The sequence below is a fragment of the Panthera uncia genome, chromosome B1 (assembly GCF_023721935.1).
Source record: "Panthera uncia isolate 11264 chromosome B1, Puncia_PCG_1.0, whole genome shotgun sequence".
Taxonomy (NCBI): Eukaryota; Metazoa; Chordata; class Mammalia; order Carnivora; family Felidae; genus Panthera; species Panthera uncia.
Window position 1 is genome coordinate 66042934 of NC_064811.1, and position 12629 is coordinate 66055562.

A 12629-nucleotide genomic window follows, 5' to 3' on the forward strand; every position below is an offset into this window, starting at 1 on the left:
GTGTGTGTGTGTATGTATATATATATATATATATATACACACACACACACACACACACACACACACACACACACATATTGTATACAATGTATATGTATATATATACAATGTATACATTGTATTGTGTACACAATGTATATACAATGTATACATTGTATATACATTGTATGCAGTGTGTGTGTGTGTGTGTGTGTGTGTGTATACAATGTGTATATATATATATACAAATATATATAATGGAGTATTACTCGGCAATCAAAAAGAATGAAGTCTTGCCATTTGCAACTAAAGGGTATTATGCTAAGCGAAATTAGTCAGAGAAAGACAAATATCATAAGACTTCACTCATATGAGGACTTTAAGATACAAAACAGGTGAACATAAAGGAAGGGAAGCAAAAATAATATAAAAACAGGGAGGGGAACAAAAATAAAAGAGACTCTTAAATATGGAGAACAAACAGAGGGTTGCAGGACAGGTTGCGGGAGGGGGGATGGGCCAAATGGGCACTAAGGAATTTACTCCTGAAATAATTGTTGCACTATATGCTAACTTGGGTGTAAATTTTTAAAAATAAATTAAATTTTAAAAAAGTTTTTATACCACTATTTTGAAATTAGAAAAAATTTTATCATATATTTTTTATTAAAAATATTTCAATAGAATATTAATTTGATCAATTATCAAATCTCTAGGTGAATATAAAGTAAATTTAAATTTTTAATTTCATATGTAGAGCAGTAAAAACATTTCTAATGTTTTTCATTTTCTTTTTATGTCTCTGAAATTATTTAAGCAGAATCAATTCTTTATTTTGAAGATTTAGTCATGTTTTGCCCATGTCTAATTTTATCATTGAAGATTTTACTACTAACATTTCTTTTCTTTTCTTTTTTCTTCTCTTTTCTTTTCTTTTGTAAGTAAGCCCTACACCCAATGTGGAACTTGAACTCATGACTCTGAGATCAAGAGTTGCATATTCTATCAACTGAGCCAGCCAGGCACCCCACTATCATTTCTTTTTATGACCATAATGTCTACCAAATCACATTTTCCCAGCTCTAATATTCACATCTAAATTTTGTCAAAAAAAGATTTTGTTCTTCAAGTTTTAGTTAATAAAGGTTTTTCTTCTTTCAGTTGAAAGTTTTTAAAATAAAATTTTAAGTTTATTTATTTATTTTCAAGTGGGAAAGTGCAGAGAAAAAGAGAGAGAGATTCTTAAGCAGGCTCCCCAGTGTCAGCGCAGAGCCCCATGCAGGCCTCAAACCCACAAACCATGAGATCTTGAGCTGAGCTAAAATCAAGAGAAGGACCCTTAACTGACTGAACCATTCAGGTACCTTGAAAGTATTGTCTTTTAGTTCAATATTTCTAAGGTTTCCTGGGTCAATATGTAAAATTTTCCATGATATGAAAAGAGATGTGATTTTTAGAAATAAAATTTACATCATTAATTTCACCATATGCAGTTTTAGGTGAAATTATTTTTATTTTATGTCATTCATACCAGTAATATTCATTTCGGATTTAACAAAAGACTGATAATTTGTATTTTTCTCTTAGAAAATCCATGAGAAAATTACACACTTTTTGTGTGTAATTACTGAAGCTTCCTCCATTGTGCTGGATGGTCTAATATTTGGCCAGTCTAATTTCTCCACATACTTAGGTCAGTTTCTATATGATGTAACAACTTTCCACACTATGGCTAATACAAAGAATAAATAGTGGTATATGAAAATATTCTGAATGTCCAAAATGACAGAGTCAAAGTATCCTACTTCAGTAACACAATTATAAGGTGGATAATAAAATTTATTTTGCATTTTAGGAACTAACTAGTTCAGTCATATTAAGATATAATGAAAGCAAACTAAAAGGGCTTAAGCTAACATTGTATCTCTCTTAAACTAGAAAAAACAAGTAAAGACCAATGTTGGCACACACACAAGAATAAAATGAATTAGTACAAATATGTTATAAGTAGCCCTGTAGATTATTCAGCCTTTTTGAAGAGCACAATAGATATACAGTTATACTACTTTGAGAAATGTACAAGAATTCTTCAAATCCAAAGGAATAAAAAATATTATGCAAAGCTATTTATAGCCTTCTTCATACCATCTGAATTCTGAAAACCCCAAACTGTAACCATGATCTTATAAAAATGGTGGAATGTATACAAGAACACATACCTCTTTCTGAACATTTACTTTTTCTTTAAAAAAATTTTTTTTAATGTTTATCTATTTTTGACAGAGAGGGAGAGACAGAGTGTGAGCAGGGAAGGTTCAGAGCAAGAGGGAGACACAGAATCTGAAGCAGGCTCCAGGCTCTAAGCTGTCAGCACTGAGCCCAACATGGGGCTTGAACCCACAAACTGGGAGATCATGACCTGAGCTGAAGTTGGACGCTTAGCCGACTGAGCCACCCAGGTACCCTTATTTTTTCACAGTGAAAACTCATTTACATTTCCCCACATTTACACTAACTCTTTTCCATTTCTTTTTGTATCTCAGGACTTTTCTCTGGGGTTCACTTATTTTCTATATTTACTTAGGCTTTAACATTTCCTTTAGTGAAAACTTCCTCATGGTGAAGTGTTAATTTTTTTTCCAGAAAATATCTTAATTTCACCTCCAATCTTGAAAAAGGTTTGGCTGATAGAGAATTCTTGGTCACAGTTAGCCTATTTCAGCATAGTAAATATATCGTTCCACTGTTGACTGGCTTCCATACTTTCCACTCAGAAGTCAGCTATAAGCCTTACTGCTGCTCCTTTGGAAATAATACTTCTCTCCTCAGTTGCTTGTTATTTTACTCCCTTATTTATAGTTTTTTCATATTTTTATTTATTTATTTTTATTTTTTTTAAGGAAATCCTTTTTTTTTTAATTTTTTTTTTTAACGTTTATTTATTTTTGAGACAGAGAGAGAGCATGAACGGGGGAGGGGCAGAGAGAGAGGGAGACACAGAATCGGAAGCAGGCTCCAGGCTCTGAGCCATCAGCCCAGAGCCCGACGCGGGGCTCGAACTCACAGACCGCGAGATCGTGACCTGAGCTGAAGTCGGAAGCTTAACCAACTGAGCCACCCAGGCACCCCTAGTTTTTTCATATTTTTAAAGGGAAACTTCCAAGAATACACTAGACTAGAAATAATCATATAAAGGACTCATGTACCCATCACCCATTTAAAAAAATTATCAGTGTTATTCCTATCTTTTTTTTTCTATGTTTTTCTTCTTATGCTGTAAATACCATATACCATACCATGTTAGCACAAATGTTTTTTGTATGTATCTCTAACAGGTAAGAACTTTCTAAAAAATAACTATGTACTATTGTGATGTCCGTATTTTAACTTACTGTGTTTTAAAACTGTCTTGTCATAGTTGATTGAATCTGTTTCAAATAAAGGCATATAATTTGTACTGGATGGATTTGTATTTTTTTAGTAATAACTTGAAGGAGATATAACTCATATAGTTAAAAAATTCATCTTTTTAAAATGTACAATTTAATGGTTTGCAGTTCACAGAGTTAGGCAACCATCACCACTTTACAACTTTTTCTTCACCCAAAAAGAATCTCATACATAAAAGCAATAATTTTCTACATCTTCTTCTAGCCCCTGGGCAACTGTTAATCTTTTTTAGGTCTTTATGGATTTACATAAATGGAATCACATAGTATGCGGCCTTTTGTGTCCAGCTACTTTCAGTTAGCATGATGTTTTCAAGTTTCATCCATATTGTAGTATGTACCAGTGCTTTATGATATTTTACAGCCAAATAATATTCTATCATATGGATATACCACACTTTGTTTATCCATTCTTTAATTGATGAACATTTGGATTGTTTCTATTTTTTGGCTATTATGAATAATGTTACTATGAATACTTAAGTACCAGTTTTTGTGTGGACATGTTTACATTTTTTTGGTATATATTTAAGAATGATATTGCTGGGGGGTGGGAGGGAGAGGAGGGTGGGTGATGGGTATTGAGGAGGGCACCTTTTGGGATGAGCACTGGGTGTTGTATGGAAACCAATTTGACAATAAATTTCATATATTGAAAAAAAAAAGAATGAAATTGCTGGGCCCTATGATAATTCTACATGTAACTTTTTGAGGACTATGTCACGTTGTTTTCCAAAGTTGCTCCTATTTCACATTCCAACCAATAATATATGAGGGTTCTAATTTCTCCATATTCTCACCAAAACTTGTTATTGTCTGTTTTTTTTATTTAGTTATCCTAGGGTGTGTGAAGCAGTATCTCATTGTGGTTTTGATATTTTCGTTTCCCTAATGACTAATGATGTTCAATATCTTTTCATGTACTTTTTGACCATTTGCATATCTTCTCTGGAGAAATGTCTATTTGGATGTTTTTGCACATTTAACAATTGGGTTTTTTTTTTTCTGAGTTGTAAGTGTTCCTTATATATTCTAGATACAAGTCTTTTTATCACATATATGTTTTTGCAATATGCTCTCCCATTCTGTGTGCTGCCTTTTTACTTACTTGTTGTTGTCCTTTGAAGTACATGTTTTTAATTTTGATGAAATGCACTTTATCTATTTTTTTCTTTTGCATTTTTTCTTTCAGAAAGTGTTGCCTAAACACAAAGATTTACTCCTATGCCTCTACATTTTCTTCTAAGAATATTATAGTTTTAGCTATTGTATTTAGATGTTATATCTATCTGCAGTTAATGTTCATATATGTTATGAAGTACGGGTCCAAATGCAATTTTTTTTGCATGTTGATATCAAATTGCCCCAATACTGTTTGTTTAATTTTTTAAAAATGTTTTATTTACTTTTGAGAGAGAGACAGAGAGACAGAGTGTGAGCGGGGTAGGGTCAGAGAGAGAGGGAGACACAGAATCAAAAGCAAGGTGCAGTCTCTGAGTTGTCAGCACAGAGCCTGATGCAGGGCTCAAACTTGTGAACCTCAAGGTCATGACCTGAGACAAAGTTGGACGGATGCTTAATATACTGAGCCACCCAGGCGCTCCAATGCTGTCTGTTTAAAATATTATGCTTCCTCCATTGAATTGTGTTGGTAACATTGTCAAAATTCAATTAATTATAAATATAATGATTTATTTCTGTACCCTCAACTCTATCTCATTGATCTATACATCTATCTTTATGCCAGTACAACACTGTCTTGATTAATATAGTAGGAAGTTTTTGAAGGAAGTTTTGTAGGAAGTTTTGAAATCAGGAAGGGTGAGTCCTCCAACTTTGTTCTTTTTTTCCCCTAAGTTTGTTTGGCTATTCTGGGTCATGTAAATTTACACAAGAATTTTAAGGTTAGCTTGTCAATATCTGCAGAATATGCAGCTGAGGTTTTGATAGTGATTGCATTGAATCTATAGATCAAGTTAGGGAACACTGTCATTTTAACAACATTAAGCCCAGTCCCTGAGCACAGGATTTCCATTTAACAATGTCTTCTTTCATTTCTTTCAGCAATATTTTATAGTTAGATATTTACAAGTCTTACACTTATTTTGTTAAATATATTCCTAAGCCTTTCACTCTTTTTGATGCTATTATAAAAATTATTGTTTTCTTAATTTTATTTTTGGATTGTTCATTGCTAATGTATAGAAATAAAGCTGATTTTCATGTATTTATCTTGTACCCTGCAACCTTGCTGAGCTCATTCATTACTTCTAATATTTTGTGGAGTCTTTAGGATTTTCTACATACAAGATTATGTCATCTGCAAATAGAGATCATTTTACTTCTTTTTCAATCTGGAAACCTTTTATTTTTCAATCTTGCCTAACCAGTTTGATTAGAAACTTCAGTACAATAGAAGCATCAAGAGTTGACATCTTTGTGTAGTTACTCATTTTAGGGAGAAAGCATTCAGTATTTTTGTTTTTGTTTTCTTTTTTGCATTCAGTCTTTCTTAAGCATGATATTAGCTGTGGCGTTGTCTAGATAGTTTTTATCAGGTTGAGGAAGTTCCCTTCTATATGTCTGCTCAGGCTGTCATAACAAAATATTACAAACTGGGTGATTTAAACAGTAGGCATTTATTTTCTCACAGTTGTGGAGGGTAGAAGTCCAAGATCAAGGTGCCAGCAGGGATGAATTCTGGTGAGGCATTTTTTACTGGCTTACATATGTCCTCCTTCTTGCTGTGTCCTAGCATGGCCTTTTCTGTGTATGTGTGTTGAGGAAGAGATTGATCTCAGGTGTTTCTTCCCTTTCATATAAGGATACCAGGTCTATCAGATTAGGATCATACCCTTATGACTTCATTTAACCTTAATTACCTCCTTAAAGGTCCTATTTCCAAATACAGTTGGGGGTTAGGGCCTTAACATATGAATTTTAGCAAGGGAACACAATTTAGTTCATAACACTTTGTATTCCTAGTTTGTTGAATTTTTTTTTTTTTATCATGGAAGGGCATTGGATTTTGTCAAATGCTTTTCTGCAACTGTTGAGGTTATCATATAGTTTTTGTTCTTTTGTATATTAATATGGTATGTTATGTGGCATTGATTTTTTAAATGTTAAGCCAACCTTGCATTCCTGGGATAAATTCCACTTGGTCATAGTGTGTAATTGTTTTTATATGTTGCTGGATTCTCTTTACTAGAATTTTCCTAGAATTCCTAGAATTTTTTTAAGACTTTAGGTGTATAAATATTCATAAGAGATATTAATCTGTAGTGTTCTTGTTATATCTTTGCCAGGTTTTGATATTAGGGTAATACTGGCCTCATAGAATAAGTCAGGAAGTGTTCTCTCCTCTTTTGTTTTTTGGAAGAGTTCATGAAGGATTGGTTTTAATTATTTGGGGGGGGGGGCTGTCTGTTAATTCTTTAAACATTTTGGTAAAATTCACCAGTGAAGCATCAGGTTCTTCATAGAAAGTTTTTTTTTTTTAACTTAAAAATTTTTAATTTTGTACTTTTTATGTTTAAAAAAATTTTATTTGGGGGCACCTGGGTGGCTCAGTTGGTTAAGTGTCCAACTCTTAATTTCAGCTCAGGTCATGATCTCATGGTTCATGGGTTCAAGCCCTGTGTTGGGATCCACACTGACAGTGGGAAGTCTGCTTGAGAGTCTCTCTCTCTCCCTCTCTCTCTGTCCCTCCCCTGCTCATGTGCTCTCTCTCTCAAAATAAATAAACTTAAAAAATACTTTCTTCAATTTTTCTTTTTAAGTTTTAAAGTAATCTCTATCCTCAATCTGGGCTTGAACTCACAACACCAAGATCAAGAGTTGCATGCTCTACCAACTGAGCCAGCCAGGCACCCCTCTTCATAGAAAGTTTAAAAAAAAATATTAATTCAATCTTTTGTTCAATTTGTCTATTTCTTCTTATATAGTTTCAGTAGTTCTTATCTTTCTAGGAATGTGTTCACTTCACCTGGGTAGCTAATTTGTTGGTATACAGTTGTTCATTATATTCCCTTAAAGGGGAGTTACAACACCATAAAGTTCTGAGTCAGTCATTAAAAAAAAAAAAAAAAAAAAAGAATCTTGGATTGTTGCAAGACTATTTCCAGAGACCTAAAAAAAAGTTGATTTTGACAGTTTTTTGCCACTGCCCTCATTGCTTTTATAGCAAAATGAAATTTTGGATGTCCTCACTCTGCTGTTCTGTAAGTGCTTCTGATTACTGTCTGTTGTATATCTACTCCATATACACATATACATATATATTTAATAATGACTAATAAATTTAGTAATTTAATAATGACTATTTAGTATCTCACACCCTCTAGGAGAGTTGGAAAGCCACACTTTGAAACTCTCATCCAGGAACAATTCCCGAATCATACCACAGAATTGGTTCCTTAAGGATTCCTCTGTTTCTACTGCTGCTCCTGTTGCACACAGATGCTGCCACTGGAACCTTTAGGAAATTAGCTCCTTTAAGAAAGTACCTGCAACCATGGCTGCCACCTGTCCTAGCACTGACTCCACTAAATCAATTTGATTCACTAGCTCCCTGTCTCCAAGTCTAATGTAGGAGGATTTTGATTGATAGGTCACAAATCTGTGCTCTGGCTGTGAGCCTGGGAAGGTGATTATTAAATTACTATTTTAGGGACATCTGGGTGGTTCAGTCAGTTAAGTGTCTGACTCTGAATTTCAGCTCAGGTCATGATCTCACAATTCATGACCTCAAGCCCCACGTCTGGCTCTATGCTGACAGCGCAGAGCCTGCTTGGGATTCTCTCTCTCTCTCTCTCTCTCTCTCTCAAAATAAACCAAACCAACCAACAAACAAAAATCTTTAATATTTGTTTAATGTTTATTTATTTCTGAGAGAGAAATACTGAGTAGGGAAGGGGCAGAGATAAGGGGAGACACAGAATCTGAAGCAGGCTCCAGGCTCTGAGGCATCAGCACAGTGCCTGATGCAGGCTGGAACTCACAAACCATGAGATGATGACCTGAGCCGAAGTCATATGCTTAACTGACTGAGCCACACAGGTGCCCCCCAAAAATGTCTTAAAATTTTTTTTTTGAGTGTTTCTCCTTACTTCTTGCCAGGCCTCCTATGATAAGAATTCTCCAGACATGGGGAAGTTCTCTCCATTTTGCATATAATCCGTACAATGTCATAATTAAGGCATAATGATTTGTACATTAAATGGTTGCTTGTGATAATAATCTTGCCTTCCATAAGTCTTCTTTACTCTTGGAACCACCTCACTGCACACTTTTTTCAAGTCACTTATTTGTTGAAGAAATGGAACATTCTAATTGTTGAATTTTCCATATTCCAGATTTAGATGGTTGCATTCTCATGGTAATTTAACATGTGTCTCCATTTCTTGTTATTTCCTTGTTACTGGTGGTTGGATCTAGATTTAGCTGCCTTTAAGGTTTTTCTCTTTGTTGTTAAATATTTTGGCTTCACTAAGATGTATCTCTGTATAGATTTCACTGTATTTTTCCTACTTGCAATTTGTTGGTATATTGAATCTGTAGATTGTCTTTCATCAATTCTGGAAAAAATTCAGCCATTTTCTCTTCATATATTGTCTCTTATTCTGTCTCTTTTTCTGGGGGGGGGGGGGGGGGCCTCCCTGCAGGAAGACCCTAGCGCTCCTCTCCCATCCCTCAGCCATGCACCTTGCTCACCTTTTCAGCTGGCTGCTATATCCTTTATGTCATTTGTTCTCCATGGCAATTTTCATGTGTTTGTCTTTCCATGCTACATTTTATTTTTTTTTAAGTTTTTTTTTTTTTAACGTTTATTTATTTTTGAGACAGAGAGAGACAGAGCATGAACAGGGGAGGGTCACAGAGAGAGGGAGACACAGAATCTGAAACAGGCTCCAGGCTCTGAGCTGTCAGCACAGAGCCCGACGCGGGGCTCGAACCCACCGACCGCGACCGCGAGATCGTGACCTGAGCCGAAGTCGGACGCTAAACCGACCAAGCCACCCAGGTGCCCCTTTCCATGCTACATTTTAGATAGTTTCTTCTCATCTGTCCTTCAGTTTACTAATTTTTAAGTTGCATCTACTCTTGTTTTCAGACTCATCCATCCTAGGTTTTTAATTTCATTTATTGTATTGTTTTGTTTGTATAAGTTCTGATACTTTATCAGATCTACTATTGCTTTTTTTAAAAAAAAGTATTTAAAAAGAGGGGCAGGGGGAGAGAGAGAATCCCAAGCAAGCTCAAAGCTCAGTGTGGAGCCAACACCAGGCTTGATCCCATGACCCTGGGATCATGACCTGAGCCAAAATTAAGAGTTGGACACTCAACCAACTGAGCCACCCAGGTGCCACTACTATGTTGCTTTAATAGCTTCCTCTTCTTTGGAGATATTTTCAAGCTTATATTTTATTTCAATGTAATAAGCATGGGGGGGCCTAATATCTGCTGGGTTTGTTCACTGTGTTCTCACTCATGGTGGATTTTATTATGTATTGGTTATTATGTTTGAAAAAACATTCATAGAAACAATCAGAAATCAAGGATGAAGAAATTATTTTCATTTGCTTTTCCAGGCACTTGATGCCCCTTACTTTACTAGAACTATCTTAATCTAAATTCTGAGATTAAAGTTCCCTTAACTGCCCAGGTAAGGAAACTGGGTTCTCTTGTCTTTTGTAAGCCTTTAATTTGACTAATTGGGGTATCAGAGTCTCCCCTTGGGGGTGGCCTAGGCTTTTGACTTCTGTGCCCATTGGTGAGGCCATCAAACCCAACTTTGAGTGCTAGGCTTATTCTTCGGGTTTTAACATTCTCTTAGATTAGAGTTTAGCCAGGTGAATTATTCATGATCTTTTTAGCTCTTTTAAGGATATTTAAAAATATTTTGCATCCTGCTGGTCTTCCATAGGATTGGTTTGAATTACTTAGGCCATAGTTGCTGAAAACAGAATTATGCAATACTTTTTGAAAAAATTATGTCTGATAATTCTAATATAGTTATAGACATACACTTGAGTACATATTATTACCCTATATGGAGGAATGTGCTAATGCATGGAAATGTATGTACTAAATAAAAAAATAGAATATGATCTTAGGAGCATTTTATGGAATAATTTTAAGAACCTTTGACATCTTCATGTAATGCTTTTTCTTTTCTCATGGCAACAAATGTAGTTAATAAATTGTGACCACTGTTCCTAAATTGTACTAAAAATTTGCATACCTTTTCCAGAATTGCCAAGAGAACAGTAATTAACGCCTAATGCCTATGTTTTTCCTGGTTAAGAGTATCTGATTGATTCTATTAAAAGGCAAAGGAGAGAAATTTGTCCCCTGTGTCTCTAAATGAAGAGAGGGATGATTTCATCAAGGGGCAAATATTTATACCCAGGAGAATTTAAATAGAAATATTTAAACAACAATAACACTAGTCTAGTAGTATTGTGGAACTTGGCTATGGGTCATTGGTAAATCTCTGTACCTGCCACTAACACCAAGACCCTCCTCTCTTGGGGTTGAAGATTTAAAAAAAAGAAAGAAAAGAATCCCACTGTCAGCAGAGAACTGAAAGTGATATGATATGGTGTGACTGAATGTCACTGTGTTGGTTGGGGAACAACAACAAAAAAACCCTTTTGTTGATGTCTGTATCTTCGTGTTCTAAAACATCATGCTAATAGTAATTAAAATAACTTTTAATTAAAAGAATAAGGTAAGACCTAGGCCAGGGTGAACTTATTCTCGGTTTTGACAGGCTCTAAGTCCTATGTTTACATGGATTATAACTAAAGAATAAATACATGAAAAACATAGAAGTGTATTTTAAAATTTTTTTTGCGTTTTTATTTTATTTTTGAGAGAGAGACAGACCACGAGTGGAGAAGGGGCAGAGAGGGAGACACAGAATCTGAAACAGGCTCCAGGATCTGAGGTGTCGGCACAGAGTATGACGTGGGGCTCAAACTCACGGATGGTGAGATCATGACCTGAGACGAAGTCGGACGCTTAACCAACAGAGACACCCAGGTGCCACAGAAGTATATATTTTAAATAAGATCAAAAGTAAAATTGGGGAGTCTTTTTGTTTCTGATGCAGTCGTTCAAATGTATAATTTAAAAGAATTTGAATTGTATCCATACTGCATGTATTTTAAAATCACTTTTCATCCAGAATATGAAGTAATGCATACTCGAAAATGCCTTTTCCTTTTCCTTATTTCCAATGATATGTTAAGTGCAGTGCTACAGTCCTAGAAAGTAGTAATGAAAATTCTTAGACTTATTTTCAGTATTTAAAAAAAACTTTTTTTAACGTTTATTTTTGAGACAGAGACAGAGCACGAACAGGGGAGGGGCAGAGAGAGAGGGAGACAGAATCTGAAACAGTCTCCAGGCTCTGAGCTGTCAGCACAGAGCCCGACGCGGGGCTCGAACTCACAGACCGTGAGATCATGACCTGAGCCGAAGTCGGACGCTTAACCGACCAAGCCACCCAGGCGCCCCTATTTTCAGTATTTTAAAAGTCTGATAGAAATCACAGATTTTAAAAAATCTGCACAAGCCAATGAAAATATTATTGCTTTGATTTTGACTGGCAATAAATTTGGTGGTATGATGCTGATTATGACACTATGGAAATTCTGATTGGCTCAGTTGTTTAAGCATTGGACTTTTGATTTTGGCTCAGGTCATGATCTCACAGGTTCATGGGATTGAGCCCTACTACAGTCTCAGGATCTGCCAACAGCAGAGAGCCTACTTGGGATTCTCTCTCTCTCTCTCTCTCTCTGCCCCTCTCCCCAGCTTGTGTGAGCACGCGCTCTCTAAAAAAAAAAAAAAAAAAGTATCATCACATGAGAGCAATATACTTGATAACATGTATTCAAAACATATAGTCCATGGAAGAATATATTTAAAAGACTTGTCCTGGTAATGGAAAATGTTGGAACTATCCTAAAATACCACTTAGCCCCCACTATCACATCATTCTTTCATCCTTCCACTTACACGGTCTATGAGAAACTTATGTCCCAAATGTCTCATGGTTCAAGAGACAACCTAAATAATGTCAATCCCATTGGACAGATCTCTCATGAGAATAAGGAGTTTGCTACAGATTATCAAGGCTTCAGTGTCATCAGAGGGAAAAGAATCAATCAATTGTACTAAAATCTTATT